Source organism: Sus scrofa, chromosome 4, assembly GCF_054392235.1.
Source record: "Sus scrofa isolate SSC_HxYL_T2T_F1_AM1 chromosome 4, Sscrofa_HxYL_maternal_Yorkshire_Landrace_v2.0, whole genome shotgun sequence".
Classification (NCBI taxonomy): domain Eukaryota; kingdom Metazoa; phylum Chordata; class Mammalia; order Artiodactyla; family Suidae; genus Sus; species Sus scrofa.
This window is the reverse complement of record NC_139386.1, coordinates 22,179,570-22,199,076: the sequence shown is the minus strand read 5'-3', so window position 1 is coordinate 22,199,076 and position 19,507 is coordinate 22,179,570. Positions and strand designations below refer to the sequence as shown.

At 43.3% G+C, this 19,507-nt stretch overlaps 2 long non-coding RNA genes across 2 annotated transcripts in view; both read right to left on the bottom strand.

Annotated features, from left to right (window-relative positions):
• Positions 1-13,546, bottom strand: part of LOC146403725 (uncharacterized) — a 30,343-nt gene extending 16,797 nt beyond the window's left edge. Inside the window, exons 1-2 of the long non-coding RNA XR_014843477.1 lie at positions 13,442-13,546; positions 11,404-11,472 (exon numbers count right to left, since the gene is read on the bottom strand). This is a non-coding gene — a long non-coding RNA (uncharacterized LOC146403725). The remainder of the gene's footprint in view (positions 1-11,403; positions 11,473-13,441) is intronic.
• Positions 1-19,507, bottom strand: part of LOC106509989 (uncharacterized) — a 195,107-nt gene that overhangs the window by 146,568 nt on the left and 29,032 nt on the right. The gene's annotated exons all lie outside the window — the stretch shown is intronic.

Below are 19,507 nucleotides of genomic sequence, written 5' to 3'. Positions count from 1 at the left end.
TGCATTCACCACCATGGACCTCCTACAGGCAGAGGCTCCAAAGGCATTTAAAATCCTCCCACGACCTGCTGCATGTTAGCTCCTGCTCCATCAGGAAGTAGGAAGGCAGAGCTCCCTGGTGGCCCGTGGTTAAGGACTCCCTGTTGTCACTGCTGTGGCTTGGATTCTATCCCTGGCCCAGGAACTTCCACATGCCATGGGCATGGACCAAAAATAAGAAAAGAAAAAATGAGAAGGAAGAGGGAATGGGCCCAGAGTCTCTTTATGCTCCCAGCAGAGGGGCCCAAGCACTCCACTGGACACATCTTGGAACAAAGGGTAATCTGCAAAGATGTCCACGACTTACAAGAAGCAGCTAAGCTGTTCTTTCCCTGTCAGTCTTCGCGCACACAGATCACAGCCCAGGTCCTTCCAGTCTTCACCTGGCTTCCTTTTGGGACATCTCTATCTGCCTGGGGCAAACACTGGTGAGGCTGGGCTTTACTGTCATCATTTCTCTTTTTCTTTTTCTTTTCTTTTTTTTTTTTTTGGTCTTTTTGCCTTTTCTAGGGCTGCACCCAAGGCATATGGAGGTTCCAGGCTAGGGGTCTAATTGGAGCTGTAGCCACCAGCTTACACCAGAGCCACAGCAACTCAGGGTCCAAGCCACATCTGCAACCCACACCACAGCTCACGGCAATGCCGGATCCTTAACCCACTGAGCGAGGCCAGTGATTGAACCCGCAACCTCATGGTTCCTAGTCGGATTCGTTAACCACTGAGCCATGATGGGAACTCCGATTCATCTTTTTTTTCCTTTTCTATTTCCCCAGGAGGATCTCCAAAGCCAAGCAGAATGGAGACTCTTTAGAGTTAAAAAAAAAAATTATTTTAATAATGACGATAGTGTGCATTTCACACGAGGAAAAAAAAGAAATTTATGTTTCGATCTACAAAATGATATGATTCCAAGTGGTGGGCAGATATTCTATATAGCTATGCTCCGCCTCAGCTTTTCCTCATTAATTTCAAACCAAATTCTATTTTTCAATTTTTACTCTACCAGTGGCTGGTGAGACATTGGTATTTATAAAAAGAGAAGGACTCTCATTAAAGATAATTACTAGGTATTTGTAAACTTAGCAACAATTTTTTTTTTCCCTGTTGAGACTAATAATGCAGTGAATACAACCTTATGAATAGCTTTTTTTTTTTTTTTTAAGCTGAATTTTTTCTTGGAATAAAGACCTAGGGTCAATGTTACTGGGTCAAAGAGTAGAAATATTTTTATGGTTCCTGATAAATATATATAATACAGATATATCTCCTCACACTGCTTTTTGAAAGACTCATGCCAAATAATGCCACCAGCACAGTATGGGCTTTGTCATTTTTCTAGAAGGTCACCAGCACTGGTCAGCACTGACCAGCTGGTTGTTAAATGGTATCTCAGTTGCAATGTGTTATTATTTCTTTCTTCTTTAATATTTTTATTTTTTCCATTATAGTTGGTTTACAGTGTTCTGTCAATTTCTACTGTACAGCAAAGAATATATATATTCTTTTTCTCACCTTATCCTCCATCATCTTCCTTTTTTTTTTTTTTTTTTTGTCTTTTTAGGGCTGCACCCATAACGTATGTAAGTTCCCAGGACAGGGGTCGAATTGGAGCTGCAACTGCTGGCCTATACCACAACCACAACAATGCATAATCTGAGCAGCATCTGTGACCTACACCTCGGCTCACAGAAAGCCCGGATCCTTAACCCACTGAGGGAGGTCAGGGATTGCACCTGTGTCCTCATGAATATTAGCTGGGTTCCTTAATGCTGAACCAGGAAGGGAACTCACAATGAGTTACTTTATATCCTTGTCTAATGCCTGGTGGAAATAGCTTTCCACCTTAACTGGTCTTCTTGCTCAAAGCTGTCTTTGGATGTATACTCCATTAACTTCCAAATGAATTCTGGGGGAAAGTTTTGGTCATTTCCAGAGCAACAATTCTACAGCTATTTTGATCAGAATTACGTAACTATACATTAAAATTGTAAATGCACAAAATGACTTTAAAAATATAATAGACATATAGAAATATTCTGCATCCCCTTTCAAAAATAACATCCATTTATTCTGTGGATTTTTTTCCCTACTGTTTCTCTTATCACATCTGCAGCCATGCTGGCAGTTGTCAGGTGTGACAGAGAAAGCCCAGTGCTTTCCAATGCATGTGAGTCTCCTCTCCTTTCTGAGCTCTCCCAGGAAGACTCATGCCCCAGCATCCTTGCAGCCAGGAGCAGCCATGGGGTGGAGCTCTGGGCAGTGGACTAGGGGAGAAAGCATGTGATACCTGCAAGTCTGGCCTCTAACACCCCTCCAGAGAGCCTCCATACTCACTGCCTCCTCTCCTGGCCAGATGCAGAGACCAGGGGGGAACCACAGAACCCCTGAAAGGTGGCAGAACCACTGGGTAGAAGCCTGGTTCTCTTGGTTCTCACTATGGAGAAGGCCAACCTGCCAATATCCGGTTGGGTCAAGATAGGTGGGAAATAAGATTTTAACTGTGTCCAACCCACCGAGATTTGGGAATTGTTTGTTACAGCAGGTAAATTATTCTAACGCAATAGTGAAATTTCCTACCTTCCAAGCTGAAGACTCATTTAATTAAAGACTGTCTTAGTCAGGGTTCTCTCAAGAAAGAAAACCAATAGGATAGCAAGAGAAAGATTTTTAAAATTGGCTCACACAATTGTGAGGGTGGTAAGTTTGAAATCTGCAGGGCAGGCAGGCAAGGTGGCAATTCAGGTCAGAGTTGATGTTGCAGCCTTGAGTGTAAAACCCACAAAGCAAGTGAGCAGGCTGGAAACTCAAGCAGGTTACCATGCTGCAGTCTTTATCCTTCCCAGGGAAACCTCAGTTTTGCTCTAAGGCCTTCAACAGATGCACAGGGCTCATCCAGTAAATAGAGGGTAATTAACCTCTGTTACTCAAAGTCTAATGCTTATAAATGTTAATCACATCTAACAAATACCTTCACAGGAACTATAAGACTAGCATTTGACTCAACAACTAGGTACTATATCCTAGCCAAGCTGGCACATAAAATTACTGTCAATAGGACCAAAGCAATAACATTAAAAAAACAAAACAAAACAAAACTTAGAGGTATCATGGTATAATAAAAAAAAAACCAACATGGAATCTGAATACAGGCAGAGCTAAGTCACAAATTCTTATCATTGCCATGCCCTCAGTTTTCTCATCTACAAAATAAAGATATATAATACAAGTTTGTAGCAAAAATGAAAGACCATATGTATATAGCTGAGCCCACAAGCTTGTTATGTGATAGCAACAGTTCTTGTCCCCATCCACTCAAAGGGGAGTGGTGCCCTCTCTCCCAGCAGCGGCCTTAGAAGGAGAGCTCTGCTCCTCCACAGCCCATTCCTCAGAGCTGATTCACTGGATTTTCCAACCACTCAGTACACGTATCCATTTAGGCTACAAAAGCTACTTCATTATAACATGAGGAATCACAACAATTCAGGAACAGGAAATCTATTTACAGGTAGGCAAATTACAGGGACAGTAAAATTCATGAGATCTTTTGCTTGACCAGCTTACCAAAAATGTATGTAATTCATTCCAATCATCCACCCTGTTTTACCCACTTTCCACCTGAATTAGATTCCTAGGGTTGCCATAACAGAGTACCACAGACTGGGTGGCTTAAACAACAGAAATTTATTTTCTCCTAATTCTGGAGGCTAGAAATCTGAGGTCAAGATGTTGACAGAGTTGGTTTCTTCTGAGGCCCTTCCCCTTGGCTTGCAGATAAACCAGCTTCTCCCTGTGTCTTCACAGTCTTCCTTCTGGGTGTGTCTGTGTCCTCATCTCTTCTTATAAGGACCCTAGTCAGAGTCTCCTCATTTTAATTTAATTACTTTTTTAAAGACACTATCCCCAAATATAGTCACATTCTGAGGCACTGTGGATTATAACTTCCAACATGTGAATTGAAGAGAGGGGGACAGGATCCAGCCCATAACTCCACCAACTTACCCACCACCTCCATCCCAATCACCCTCCCATGATGATCCACATGAATCAGTCAGGCTCTGTTCTTACCCCCTGGTTTAAAGGGACCTGACATTGCCTGGCCTGACACCCACTTAGACCATAACAAGTGATGAAAGATTTTGAGGGAGACACACACACACACACACACACACACTTTGTGATCAGTGTTCTACATCACAAAGTCAGAGTGCAAACTTTGACCATGGAACTGAGCCATCTAGGAAGTAAGCTGGTGACCTGATTCACAGGACTGACTTAACTACTTAGAAATGGAAAGGGAACATATTGAAAAATAATCAGAACAGGTCAGGGTATTCCTCTTAGCCTACTTATCTAGGGACACCAACCATATTGCATTTTACTAGAAATAACCAATATCTAAATTAAACAGTCCAGAGTGCATGAAATATATCAATAATGAACATGTATTTTAGATGAAAGAACCATAAGCATTTAATTATCACAAAAAAGCAAATGAAAAAGCATCTCAAGACTATGCTAACAAAGAGGCAGACACCACTCTGCATTTTGAACAGGTTTCTAAATCAAAAAGGGCAGTAAATCATGTTACTTATCATTTAAAAATAACTAGGTTTTAAGAAATGAAATTAGACAAGTGATTAATGCGTCAACTTCAGCCAGAGTTCTTTTGATAGTTGGGAGAAAATAAAAGCCAGCCAAGAAATAAACATTTCAAATTCAGGTGCTTTGCAATCTGTGCTCCAAATGTTTCCCCTGAGCTCATGAAGAGGTGGCTTGCTCTGCATACACAACAGCCAGATTGCTGGCACCAGTAAATTATCTTCAGAATAAGAGCGCTGGCACAAAAGAGGAGAATCCACAGCCACCATGGTCAAAAGTCCATTTGAGAGAAACGGTCTTGATAGTCAAAGGGCAGGACTAGGGGGAGTGCCACTGGCCAAAGGGGCGAGGTTGTCAAAGTGCTGTTGAGAGAGGGTTTCTGTTTGTTTTTCCTTGCGATTTCCATTTATATTGAGAAAACAAAGATGGGTAGCAGAGTCTTCCATAGTGAAATTGAAAGATGCCTATGGCAGAGTAAGAAAAAAGTGGAGGTGACAGGACAGTGTGTACAGAGAGACACAAACGTTTGTGGTAGTTTGGAGCACACACCCTAGGAGCCCAACAGCTCAACCACTTGCAGGCTCTGTGGCCTTGAGCACTTTAACTCTTGATATCTCAGGTTTTCCTTCTGCAAAATGGAAATGATACAAATGGTATCCACCCCACTGGGCTATTAGGAGGATTAGCACATGGAAAACACAAAGATTCTACAGAATTACATAGTAAGTGCTATAGATGTGTAAACTCTTATTATAGCATGATTTTTTTTTAATTTTATAAAACAAGCCAAAAAAAAAAAAAAAAGCACTTTTTAATAATAATCTATATATTCTAGGGCCAGGACTAAGGTGAAATGAACGAGGTAGGGGCACACCAGAATTCACCTCAGCTACAAAGTTTAAGGGTTGCCAAAAAGGTCAGGAATCAAGATAATATTTCAATGTAATGTTTAAAAAATCAAAGTAACGTGGAGTTCCCATCATGGCACAGCAGAAACGAATCCGACTAGGAGCCATGAGGTTGCAGGTTCAATCCCTGGCCTCGCTCAGTGGGTTACAGATCCAGCGTTGCCATGAACTGTTGTGTAGGCCGGTGGCTACGGCTCCAATTAGACCCCTAGTCTGGGAACCTCCATACGCCGCGGGTGTGGCCCTGAAAAAGGACAAAAGACAAACAAAAACAAAAAACAAAAAACAAAAAAAAAAAACAAAGTAATGCAAAAAAAATCCATGATGAAAAAAATGTCCAAATTTTAAACAAAGACAAGATCAGTATTATTGATTTTTCCTTTTGCGTCAGGCTCCAGGAATGGTGTTTATTCACCCCACCTGGAAGGTTATACCCCAAATTTTTATTTGTGGAGGAAGAAATTACATTGCTTAATCTTCTAAAGTTATCTATATATTTTTAATTTTTCACCATGAGAATATATATAATAAAATAAATTAGGATTTTAAAAGTTTCATTTCTTAATGAAATCTTGAAAGAAAAGCATAGGATGATATTAAAGTAGATCTAGGCAATCAATTGATTTAAAAAAAAATTGAGGCCACACAGCCCACAAAGAATCCACTGGCAAACCATTCCCCTGCATTGCAGAGCTTGTTCTATAAATCTACAAAAAGAAATAAAGAAGAAGTTGGGGATATAAGAAATAAGCTTAAATTCCACTTAAGCTTACTGGGCCTCATTTCCCCCTTTTGTAAAAGGAAGGGACTAGTGGGAAGCCCTTCAGCTGTACCACTTGAGGTTCTAACTAGCATCTCCCTTGGACTGGGTGGGAATTCTTCCTTGTCCTATTTCCAAGGAAGACCCACCAGGCCTTGGACCTGCTGTCCTGTTCCATCTTACCAGGTCCCAAAGCCTGGTAGCCCAAGAGCCCCGCAGAGCCCATGTTTGTGAACTGCCCATATTTGGCAAAGGCTGAGGCAAGCATGTGCCTCCAAGTCCAAAGACCAGATGATGCATCCTGAATTCCACCCATACCCCGACTGCTAGACTTTGAAATTGTCCCTTAACCTCTCTGACTCTGTTCCCTCATCTCTAAGTGGAAATAAAAACACTCACTTCATAGGTTGGCTGTGAAGGTGAAATGAGAGAATACCTTTCAAGCATTTAGTGCAGATTCGGCTCTCAATAGATGTCTTTTCCTCCCCTTCTCCCTTCCCTGTGTGGCAAAATTGAAACTATTCCAATGCAATGGTCTCTTTGCCCTTTGAGAGAAAGAGATTCAAGTCAATGCCCAACAGCAAATGATGAAAAAATGATTGCGATTTTCACTTTGAAGAAATGTGTGTAGCTTCCCGTTTGTGGTAGATTTCCCTGCTAATCACATATCTTTTGAATAAATGTCAACATTCTTTGACATTTAATGAACACACTGGCAATCTGAGGTAAGTTAGGAATCTGCTGGTAACAAAGGGGGGGGGCGTGATTAATAACTTGATATGTTTAAACACATAAAGTAGATCAATAGAATGTAGATTGCCAGAAGTTAAGTTGATAGTAACCCCTTTTCCAGTGAAGAGAAGGCACAACACTTCCCTAAAATAGTTTAGCTTTCAAGAAAATTTTGTAAATCAAAATAACAAAAAAAAGTGGGATAGGACCATAGGTTATGAAACTTCACGGAAGATTTTTTCAAAGACCAACAATACACCACAACACACTGAAAATGACCAAAGAAAGTTAACTGTAAACATCAAATCTCTCCACATATATGTGGTCCATTTCCCCTCAATTTTTTGTTGTTCCTTTTTTTTAGAATACTTTTAACTACATTTATGAAGATTTTCATCAGAAAAATTAAAGGAAAAAGTTAAAATGATGCATAATCCTACTATCTAGGTAGCTCTTGCTAACATTTGAATAAAGTAAGAAGCAATGCTTCCACATGATTAGAATATTAAATACAGAAAGGTGTAAAAGTAAAATAGGAGTTTACCCTCAGCCACACTTCAGGCTCATCCAGTGTTTTGCCCCAAAGTGAGTGTAAGAGTTCTCTGAAGGGCTTTACAGACAGATTTTCAAAGCAGATACCAGCCTCTATCCATCTTTCTTTTTCATCCAGGTTGTGGGATGAATCATGCTCCCTCCAAATTCCTATGCTGAAGCCCCAACTTCCAGTACCCCAGAATGTGACTGTATTTTGAGAAGGGGCCTTTAAAGAGGTAATTAAGGTAAAATGAGGCCCTTAGGATGGGCTCTACTATAGCCTGATGTCCTTATAAGACGAGGAAATTAAGACCCACAAAGAGACACCAGGGCACACATGGAATAGCCACGTGAAGGGCAGCAGGAGGGTGGCCTTCAGCAAGCCAAGGAGGCCTCGGAGGAAACCAACTCTTCCAACACCTTGACCTTGGGCTTCCAGTCTCTGAACTGTGAGATAATATATGCCTGTTGTTTAAGTCACCTACTCTGTGGCATTTTATTATGGGGCCCTAACAACCTAATATAACATATCAGTTTATGCCTGTGATATTCCTGTATCAGTGCTAACTGATCCACGTCACCAGCTTATCGCCATCTCTTTCCATTTTGCCCTTCTGATTGACATTCACATTGACTTTGGGTTTATGACTAACTCAAATGATACTGCAGTGAACACTCATACTCTGATATCTTGGCATAGTTTTGCAAGTAAGTGAATTTCCAGAAGTGGAATTGTTGGCTCAAAGTATGAAAGCACACATACTTAATTTCAATCGATATTGTCAAATCGCCCTTCAAAAGTTTCCACTGCTACCGAAGGTGTATAAAAGTGCCACTTTCCCCAGACTCTTGCCAGCACTAGATATATCTAGCCTTTTCATTTTCATCAATCCAGTGCCTAAAAATCGGTGTATTATTCTAGCTTCTACCTATGGATAAGTCTGAGCATCTCAGAGAGTTTTTAAGAACACAGACTCAGGAGCCAGATCCTGAGTTTGAATTCTGGAGCTGCCTTTTCCTAGCTGTATGATCTTGGCCAAGTTGCCTAACTTCTCTATGCATCAGGCTCCTCTTCTGTCAGGATAGCAGGGGAAACTAGCTTGCCATAGACTTCCTATAAGAACTTCATGAGTAAGAGATGTCAAGTGCTTAGAACAATGCTTGGAATATGGTAATCTTCAAATTATTGTTATCAATTATTGTTTTTATTAAAAAATTAATAATACATGCTAATTACTTGTATTACTCTTTGTGTGACTGCTCTGTGTTACAGACTGAATGTTTATGTCCCCGCCCCCAAAACTCATATGTTGGAGCACTAACCTCCAGAGTGGCTGAACTTGAAATGAGACCTCTAAGGAAGTAATTAAGGTTAAAGGAGGTCATAACGGTGCGGCCCTGATCTGATCAAACTAGCATCCTTATAAGACGAGACACCAGAAAGTTCTTTCTCTCCCCATGCTTAAACAAAGAAGAGAACATCTGAGTACACAGTGAGATGGTGACCACCTAGGGGCCAAGGGAAGAGGCCTCAGAATTAAACATCCTGTGCTGGCACCTTGGTCTCAGGTTTCCTAGCCTCCTGAACTGTGAGAAATAAATTTCCACCAAGTCTGTGGTATTTTGTTACGGCAGCCCAAGCAGACTAAGACACACTGTTTACATCTTTTACCCATATTTCTGTCCAATGAATCTCTTTCTTGTTGATTTCTGTGGGTTTCTCTCATCCATGCTACCTTAACTTGATCTGCAAGGACAGATGTACTGACCAAAGGATCATGATTGAGAAATGAAGACAACTGGAGTTCCCGTCGTGGCGCAGTGGTTAACGAATCCGACTAGGAACCATGAGGTTGCGGGTTCGGTCCCTGCCCTTGCTCAGTGGGTTAATGATCCGGCATTGCCGTGAGCTGTGGTGTAGGTTGCAGACGCGGCTCGGATCCCGCGTTGCTGTGGCTCTGGCGTAGGCCTGTGGCTATAGCTCCGATTCAACCCCTAGCCTGGGAACCTCCATATGCCGCGGGAGCGGCCCAAGAAATAGCAACAACAACAAAAGACAAAAGACAAAAAAAAAAAAAAAAAAAAGAGAGAAATGAAGACAACTGATACCAGCTTCTCTCAACGTGGGTCTCCCAACCAGGAGAAGTCTGACTATGTGAATCAGGCTGCATTTGAGGTAAAATGCGGAGACTAAACAGTCTAGGCTTAAGGAGACGTGTAAATTCTCGTCCTTGACACAACACAAAAATGACATTTCACAGTCTCCTCTAAAGACTAAGAACAAGTACCAGGGCACCGTCCCTTGACTTTGATTTTTTTTTTTTTTTTAACACATCTCCAGCTATTGAAGAATAATACAGAGGGTATCAATTACATCTTACTCTTGTTCATTTCCATATCAAAGTCTTGGTACTGAAAGGCACTTTTTCAAATTCAAATCCAAAATTGTAATTTAATGCAGAGCAATTATAAGTAACAGATGCTGGAAGGTTTGCACTTTTTGCTTCCCCAAGAAATATATACATTGGATCCAAATTTTGGGATATGATATCCAAACTAAGTTAGCAGTTAGAAATGAAAGATTGCTAAATTTAAGCTCAAGCCCATAAGCTTTAGAGCTGGAAAGCATGGGGAGATTAGAAAACCAGACACAGAAAAACAGCATTGTATTCGACAGACAACCCCACTTGATTAGCACATCAGACTCCAAAAGTAAGATGATAGAATGTCATAGTAGTAGAAGCATAAACCTCAGAATTGAAGTGCTGTGGATTTGAAACCCAGGCCTACCACTTAACTAGCTCTATGATCTTAATCAGGGTAGTTTAACCTCCAGGATTCAGTTTCCCCAGCTATAAAACAAGAATGATGTTACTGACCCTATGGAGTTGTAAAGATTCTCTAAGTTAATAACTAGAAACTGCTCAGTCCCATGCCTGATAGATGCTAAGAGTTCTGTAAATGACTAAACATCTCTTAAGACTTTCTCTTGGTACCTGAACCCCTTCCTTTCTGAGTTTTTGTGATCTGTCCGATTCACTTGCATATTCACCAATCGACTGGTAAATTATTATTGAGTTCTAAGTGCCCAATACCACCCATACAAGGAATAAAAGAATTAGACCCTTAAGAAACATCCAGCCTCGTTAAGGGGGCCAAATGGGTACCTATGAATTGGTTTGTGAAATATACAAGGCAGGGGAAAATCATGTATATAAACCATAAATGCCCCTGGAACTTGAGCCTGAAGGTGTTTGGGTGGGGTGGGAAGGAAAGCGGTTTTAAACTATCGGTAGAATTTGGCCCCCATGTGGCCATTGCTAATGAGCTGTGACAGCTGCTCCATTGATTACAATACTCCATCCTCACCAACCACAAAGCCAGACCCCTTCCTCGCCAAGAGTGTTCCAGGCACAGAGTGGCAGTGGACTCAGGCCCATTAGGTCCCCTCAAGTTTTCTTCCCATGTGGCCTGGGAGAGGAAGGGTGGGTATTTCCTTTCCTCTGAAATATTTCATAGACGCCTTTCCTGTGGCATCACCAGGCACTGGGTCATTCCTTATCCTTATGCACCACCTCCCTGAGCAGCAAAAAGGCTCACAGAGGCAGGGAAGGTGCTTCCTCTTCTCTGACTCCCCACAGCCAGGGGTCCTGGGCTCCCAGCAACGTCACATCCATAACTAAGCAACTAAATAAATACTTGAATGAATGGAGTTCATATGTTTCCATGTGTCCTACATCAAAGAGCAGGACAGGTAGAAACAGGATAAAATGGAAAGTGAGGAAATATAGCCCAAAAACCTATTTGTAAGCAAACCTGGACACCACCTACCAGTAGTCCATCAAGTCCATGCAACAAGGCATCATCACATCCTAGTCTTTGTTTCCTCCACTTGAGTTCCTGGCAATAAAGTTGCAGAAGCAAAAAAGCACTTAGTTTGAAACATGGAGCTTAGTTTTCAGAGGAAGTGGTATGAGATGAGGAGGGTGTTTTGGTTGTCACTGCAGCAAAATAAGCCACACTGAAACTTAGTGGTTTAGAATTAGTGTCTTCTCTCACAATTTTGTGGGTTGACTGGCTGCAGTTGGGTGGGTCTGCCTCGAGGACTCTTGTGCAGGTGCAGCCAGAGAACACCTGAGGCTGGAATCACCTGAAGACTCAACTGGGCTGCCACTCAATGACGGCTTCTCCATGCAGGTGTCTGCACCTCCCCTCCCCCACTGGCTCTCACACGGCATGTCAGCCTCCACGGCTCCCGACAGGGCTGGGGCTTCTCACTTTCTCCAGGGCAGCCACCCTGCAAGAGGCTGAAAATGAAGGCAGCCTAGCCAGGTAAGGGCTGTGTCTATGAGGGTCATTGTCACTTCCACCATATTCGATTGGTCAAAGCACTAACAAGGACCCCAGCAATAGAGAAATCCACTCCCTCTTCTGACAAAGCAGCTGTCGCAGCCAACTTTGGAAAATGCAATCTGCCACTGTTGCTGATGCTGTTGTCACTGTTGATGCTGTAATGGTGGTTCTTAAGAATCCTTGCTTAGCCAAACTACTGTGAGGGAAGGCAGAAAACACCTCAAGCCCTAAATCCCAATGCCATCATGTTTGATGGCTGAACGGCAGTGACAGTAAGATGTTCTTTGAAACAAAGCTTCTCCTGTGAGCCCCAGTGCTCCTAACCAGTGCTCTCTACTAGCCAATAAAGCTCAGCTGTGTAAATTAGATAAGGGTGCCCTTTCCTCTAGGTGGCCACGCAGCTGGGGAGGGCAGACCTGTCCGTAACTGCACCCCCACCCCCAGCACGAGGCTTAACATGCAGCAGAGAGGCCTGCCCTCAACAGCTGATAACTGAGTAGCCGAAGGAGCAAGAAGTAGCCATGCTGTTCTTCCAAGGCAGTGACACATGGGGTGAGTAGAGGGGTGGCACCAGGGAGCTGGGTCAGGAGAGGTGCCCAGACACCCGAAAGCTGCCATGCAGGCAGCTGAGAGCCATACCCCACAACACCCCCTCAAGGTGCCAGGAATGATAATGCATTTGCAGTGGAACAGACTGCAGTGCCATTACAGCCAGGAAACCAGAGCTGGTGGTAACCAGCCCATCTAGCAAAAGAACAGTAAGAAGGGCTGTTATTTATAACCTTAGTGAGGTGATAGGGCCAAAACAATAGTGTCCAAAGTATTGCAAAAGACATAACTTTTCAGATACCTAGTTCCTTTTTCAGAAATGTATAACTCACTAGGGTGAGTTTAAAACACTGCCCTTTGCAGCTGTAAATGACCATCTGTGGGTGTTTGACTTATCTCTGTCAGCTTATTAAGTCAGACCTTCTTTTTCCCCCTTCCAAGCCACACCTAGAAGTTTACGATAAAACTGTGGCCGGGTTTTGGCTCTGTCTTCACTGTGGTTCAGAAAACTAACCAGATGCAAGTAGAAATTTCGAGAAGTTGCATGTCTTAAAATTCCTTTGCGTATAAACAGAAAAATTAATCTTTTATTTATAGATGTGTGTGTATATGTCCTCCTACTCCTGTTATCAAAAATTGGAGGGACTATCCACTCAGAGTGCCACAGCGGCCTGTATTCCAACTCTCCCAGAGCCAACAGTGTCTCCAGCACCCTCCCCCAACTAAAAATAACTTAGGCAGTAAAATGAGCTTTCCATAGAAGCTGTGTAGTATCCATTTGCATCAGGTAAAGCAAAACCAGGCTTCCTGAAGCCTCGTGGATTTGGAAATCCACCAAATCACTTCCCTCTACCCACCCAGGACTTGTAGGTATGTAAAAATGTAAATATTTTATGTTATAGTTTATATGGGGTGTTTTATAGAGCAGAGAAATCAGAACACCCTGAACGTGACACCATAAACCCACCGGGCTCTCATATCGCTTGGTTGTATTCCTTCTTTCTTCCCCTTATCAGGGATTAAGGGCGGCTCCCACACGCATGAAAGCTTCTGACATTCCTCACAGAAACTCCTAGAGAAAAGTGAGTCATTAGCTTGAGTGTATGGAAGGGAAAAGCAAGGTGGAGAGGCCTCCTTCTCCTAAACCTATAAAAAAAATTTACCTTAAGCTCACACTGATTTGAATGAAGTCATATCACTTGCTGAGTTGAGCTAGTGTTGTTAGAAGGAGTAGCAGCACCAGCTGAAATTCACCACCCAGCTGAAATTCAGCACATGCCAGGCAAGCTCTCTGTCTCTGGCATTCTCACAGGACCTCTGAGGTGGGCGCTAATGGTAACAATATCAACAGTAATAGCAAACATCCCTGATGTTGTCAGTAGACACTTGAGATCACCATCTGATGAGGAAACAGGTGCAAAAGGGGGAAGGCACTTGCTCAAACTCCCAAAGAGCAAAAATGGTGGAGTCTGACCCTGAGGTCAGGGCACTTAGCTCTTATTCTACACATTTCACAGATGAGGAGGGCGAGGTACAGATGTTCATGAACCTGGGAAGGTGTCAACTGGGTCCTGCACCAAGGATGCCTGGCTCTAGAGCCTGAGTCTTATTGTGACCGACAAGTAGACATACAGAGCAACCTAGCTTCCTCCTAGCTCCAGGGAGACTCGCTGGGTTTTGCTTCCTGGCCCAGCTGCTGCCTTTGGCCTCTGTTCTGCCTTCCTCAGGCAGTACCTGGCACAGTGTCATGAAAGAACAGCTTTAAGCCCGAATGGGAGAGCTGCCTACATTGTATGAGTTCAAGAACACCCAAAACTATGCACCTTCCTACACTTAAGGCATCATTCCCTTAATTTTCAGCTTCGTCTTTTGCAGATGTAAAACATTATGCTGCATCCATAATCCATTTCTTAAATGCCTTTACCAGACTTATCCTCAGAGAAGGAAGAGAAAAATAAAGGCCATTTGAGGGGGAGGCGGGGGAGGAAAATAGAAAGCACCCTTGGACCTACTGGGCATCCCAGACAGAGCCTAAGCAGTGTGCAGCCCCTGGGATTCAAATAGAGCTAAACAGATTTAAGGAGCTAGTGGGGCTGGGCTCCCAGCAGGACATTTGCATACAGGAGTGAGAAGCCTTCAGGGAAAGTTCTCTTCCTAACTGGGAAGAGGATCAGCAGACAGCCTTGGCCCAATGACACAGCCGCAGTCATAGGGAAGCAGATTCAGTTCTGAGCAGACCACCTGGTTGTACTGCTCACCAGTTTGTATCAAGAGAGGCAGTTGTGGGGGAAGTTAGGAAGTGCTCCATTTCAGTGGTGGCCAGACAACCTGAGGTGAGAAAGGGCTGATTCGCTCCCCATGGAACAAAGTACGACATAAGTGGGGAGGGCTATGCTCCCACCTTGAATCCCTGAACACCCCAGTTCATCAGTCCTGTGACTGGGTAAAAGACATGGCCCTGACCAGACCAAGAAAAGGAAAGAGAGAAAATTCTCTTATCCTGTCTTAGCCCAACTCTTAGCTGAGGACCAGGACAGACAGCAATCTTCCAGTTAGGCATTAAATCATTCCACAAATATCTACTAAGTGCCTTTGATATGCCTGACATAGACGAAGAGAATGCGGCTATTTCTCCAGTCACAGCCCTGACACCGTCTTGCTCCCTGCCTTTTAGCCATGTTGACTTTAGCTCCTTCTTTCACTCAGGCTCCGTACTCACCACTCCTACCACTGAAAAACCTTTATCCAACTTTCACATGGTTGGCTTCTCTTTGTCTTCAGTGTCAAATTAGAAGTCACCTCCTCACAGAGGCCTTTCTGAACCACCTATTGTGTGGGTCCCCTGCTATCCTCTCTCACATCACACATCATAGTTTTGTAAGCAGGAACTTATTTGTGTGTTTCCCTGTTGGTTCCTTTTCTAGATTGAAAACTTCGTTCCATCCCCAGCACCAGCTTAATGTTCAGCATGCAGTAGGAACTCTATAAATATGTGTTGAATGAATGTTACAGACAGCAGCCCATTTTATAGAGGGTCAGACAATAATAATTCATGGAACTCGGAATTCAAATGCAGATATGCTGATGACATTATAAGCAGATTCCACCTTATTGCACCACCGCAAGGACCTTATGTTTAGTTGTGCAGAGACACATAAACAACAAATAGAATCATGTGATTCATGCTACCAAAAAGCTCTGTCTGCAGTACTGTGAAAACAAGGAAGACAGTCTGATTAATTTGGCTAGGGAATGAGGAAAAGCTTGCAGAGAATGATGCTACTTGGAAGTGGGGGCCTTTGGGAGGTAATCAGATTTAGATGAGATCATGAGGATGCGGCCCTCACATGGGATTAGTGCCCTTATAAGAAAAGTCACCGTAGAGCCTCTTTCTCCACTCCCCTCATCTTTCTCTTTCTCTCTCTCAATCTCTCCCTCTCTCTCTCTCCCCCTCTCCCCTCCCCATCTCCCTCTCTCTGCCATGTGAGGACTCAGTGAGAAGGCTGCCATCTATAAGCCAGTTTCAGTGTTCTTACTAGGAACCTAATTGTCCAGCACCTTGATCTGGGACTTCTAGCTTCCAGAACTGTGAGAAATATATCTCTGCTGTTTAGGCCACCCATCTCTGGTATTTTGGTAGAGTAGCCCTTACCAACTAAGACACCTCACATCCACATCTGTATTAGGTCCTCTCCTATCTCCTCTCTGGCAGTACTTTTCACACTGCATTGTGACTCTCTTTCCTTATCTGTATCTGCCACCAGACTCTTTCTATGAGGGCAGGGACCTTCTTTTGTTTGCTTTCTTATCTCTACCACCTAGCATAGTACACATAGTAAGTGCTCAATAAATGTTTGCTGAATAAGTGCTTCGAATTTGTCATTCTGTGTGGCCTCCCAAAAAACTCATGAAAATGAAACAGTAGCAAACTCTAGATATAGCTGAAGAAATGACTCACACTTCTGCCGTTTTGCAAAGTTTGCTATTTCTCTGTTATTTCAATTAAAAGATTGTTTTGAGGCATCTAATTTGCTGTGTATAAAGACAATAAATAGTTTGCAACCAAAGCCAACTCAGGGATGGAATGTTTTGTCAATGATCCAGAACAGCATGATCTCTAAATGCTCCTGATGGTTTCTATATTCTTTATAAATACTCCCTAGCTATACACATTTTACAGAAACCTCATAGGGTGTCTGCTTTTGGAAATACTGGCTAACCTTTACATCAAGCCTCATCAATCCTCCACTTTTTTTTACTAATTAAGAAATTGAAACTCATTAAGGCTCAGTGACTTATCCATCACTTAGAAAGAGAGAAAAGGCTAGAACCTGGGTATCCTACTTATAAGACCAGAACTCATTGGGATTAAAAAAAAAAAAAATAGAAAATACACAGAATTCAGAGAATCCCTGATCTAAAATATAGGGTACATATATCTTCCTGTTAAAGCGGTTAGATGTACACAAATAAAGAGATATAAAAAAAGAAGTGGTGGGAGAGGGGAAGTCCAATATTTTTTACGAGCAGATTTCATCTGTATTTAAGTACGTTCTTAAAAGAGACAGAACCTGAGTGCCAATGTGCATTCTCTAACCTCTTACTGATGTCAGCACATGACAACTCTGGCTGTACCCAAAGGATGTCACCTGTACTTCACGTGCTGGAGTCATCACTGGGTAGGTCTCCTTCTAGGGTAAAGTGTCAACCTCATGTCTAATTTCCACCCACTTAGACTTAAAGATGACTCAGGAGTTCCCGTCGTGGCACAGTGGAAACGAATCTGACTATGAACCACGAGGTTGCAGGTTTGATCCCTGGCTTTGTTCAGTGGGTTAAGGATCTAGCTTTGCTGTGGCGGTGGTGCAGGCCGGCAGCTGCTGCTCTGATTAGACCCCTAGCCTGGAAACCTCCATATGCCGTGGGTGTGGCGCTCAAACGACAAGAAACCAAAAATAAATAAATAAATAAAAATAAAGATGACGCCCTCCATGATTTCTGATCTATGCAGTTAGCATGATGGCAAAGTTGTATATTTACATCCATAGGCACCATCTGGATTGGGAAGTGGAAAGTGGAGATAAGGAAGGACAAATACCCACTCCTCGTGATCTGCCACACTCTACTGGAGTGACTCTCTATACTGGTGTAAGGTCAGTGACTAAATTAGTCAAAAATGTAGACCAAGGCAGCATGCCCCTCATGTTTCCAACAGCAAGCATGCTCCTGGCTTCTCTTTCTTCGTGGAGCTGGGTTCAATGCCAAGCACTCCTATCAGGTGAGGTAAGGAGGCTTCCACTTAGTCAAATGCTTTCCTCTCTCCCCCAGCAGCCTGTCTGGTTTCTTTCTTTGCCCAGTAAGTTCTAGGAAGCAGCCCTCTTGTGTGAAAACTCACAGTCATAAAAGATTCATCGTCTGTTCGATTCAGCCGACAGTTTAGAAATGCTTGGGCAGTGCAGACTGGATTATCCAATTATGGTCAGATTTGAGAAGCAAGGCAGAGCGATGACTGTTGGTCCACTATGGACCAAATGGAGACTAAGTGGTTGAAAAAAACAATGCCTGCCAAGCACCAGCCCAGTGCCTGGCATGTGCTCAACATACTTGTCAGAACTCCAAATGTCTGCGCACCCAACACGGTTACAGCCTTACCTCTTGGTCTACACTATCTCTTTGCTAGTGACCTCTGCAGGCCTGGGGCTCTGAGTGGCCCCCATGTCTTCATGACTCCCTAATTTACCATCAGCCCTGCCCTCCCTTGTAAGCTGGTGTCATATATGCAATGGCCTAACACCTGACACCTCTTACAGGCAACCCTGAAATCAGCATGTACAAAAGAAAGCTCATGATTTCCTGCTCTGCTTCCAAAATCTCTTCTTCTTCCACCTCAATAAAAGGAAACATCATGTATCTAAAAAGGAGTTATCTTCAATCACTCCCTTTTTTTCTCCACCCTCTGCCCTTGCCTTACACACAACCGGTTTGTCACCCGGCTCCATAGGCATGTTCTCTAAAATATGTCATGCACTGGATAACTTATATCTGCCTCTCTGGTTCATTTCCTGATCCAGACTGCCATTCTCTTTTCCCTGGACTATTTTCAACTAGTGGAATGGTCTCCCCGTGCCCATTCCCACCTTCCCATGATGCATTCTCCACAGTGCAACCAGGGTAATATTCTAAAACAAAACTCCCATCATCTCACTCCCTGTGTGACAAATCCCAACAGCTTCCCCCTGCATTTAGAATAAAATCTAAACCCCCACTGGGGCTCTGAGTCATGGAAGGCCCGACAGTGATTGGCCACATGCTTCTCTCTCAGTCACTCTCCTGCTTTCCCACCAGTTCTAGCCAGGGTCCCACTCCATCCTTAAATGGTAAACTTCTGCTTTTCCTTTAAGACTCAGATACCGCTTCTTCCAGCAAGACTCTCCTGAGACCCACAGCCTGAATTGGATGCTCTTCCACTGGCTCTTTGTAGCACATTTTCTCTCTCACACCGCCCCATGACACTGGATTTAATTCTCTGTTTAGGAGGCCATCAACTCACCACCTCATGAGCTACCAGAGGATGAAAATCATGTCCTGTTCAGCTCTGGGACCCATGTAAGTGGTGTGCTATGAACGTTTATTGACTGTAAAGTGAGTTATACCCTCCTTCTGGCAATATGAGCACCAGCATGAGGGAACAGCAAGTAGGGAGCTGGGTAGGCCGCACCTGCTCTTACAGACATTGCTTCTTTGCATCTGGCCCCATCCCGAACGGAGATGCTTACCTCTTCCATAGGGCACTTGAGCTCAGCCTACAGGATTTCTGCTTCTGAAGAACACTGAGTAGTCACTGAACAGAGTGATGCTCAGTCCTGCTCAGAGGATCCCACGTGAGGGTCAGAGGCCACAGAACACAACACGTGTTTCCATCCTCCGTCTGCCTTGCAGTCCCAACTTAAAGGGGCAAGCAGAGACACATATGGAACTCCAACAATGAGGAATTAGCCACACGCCTGTAGTTGGAATTTTCAGAAGGCCTCAC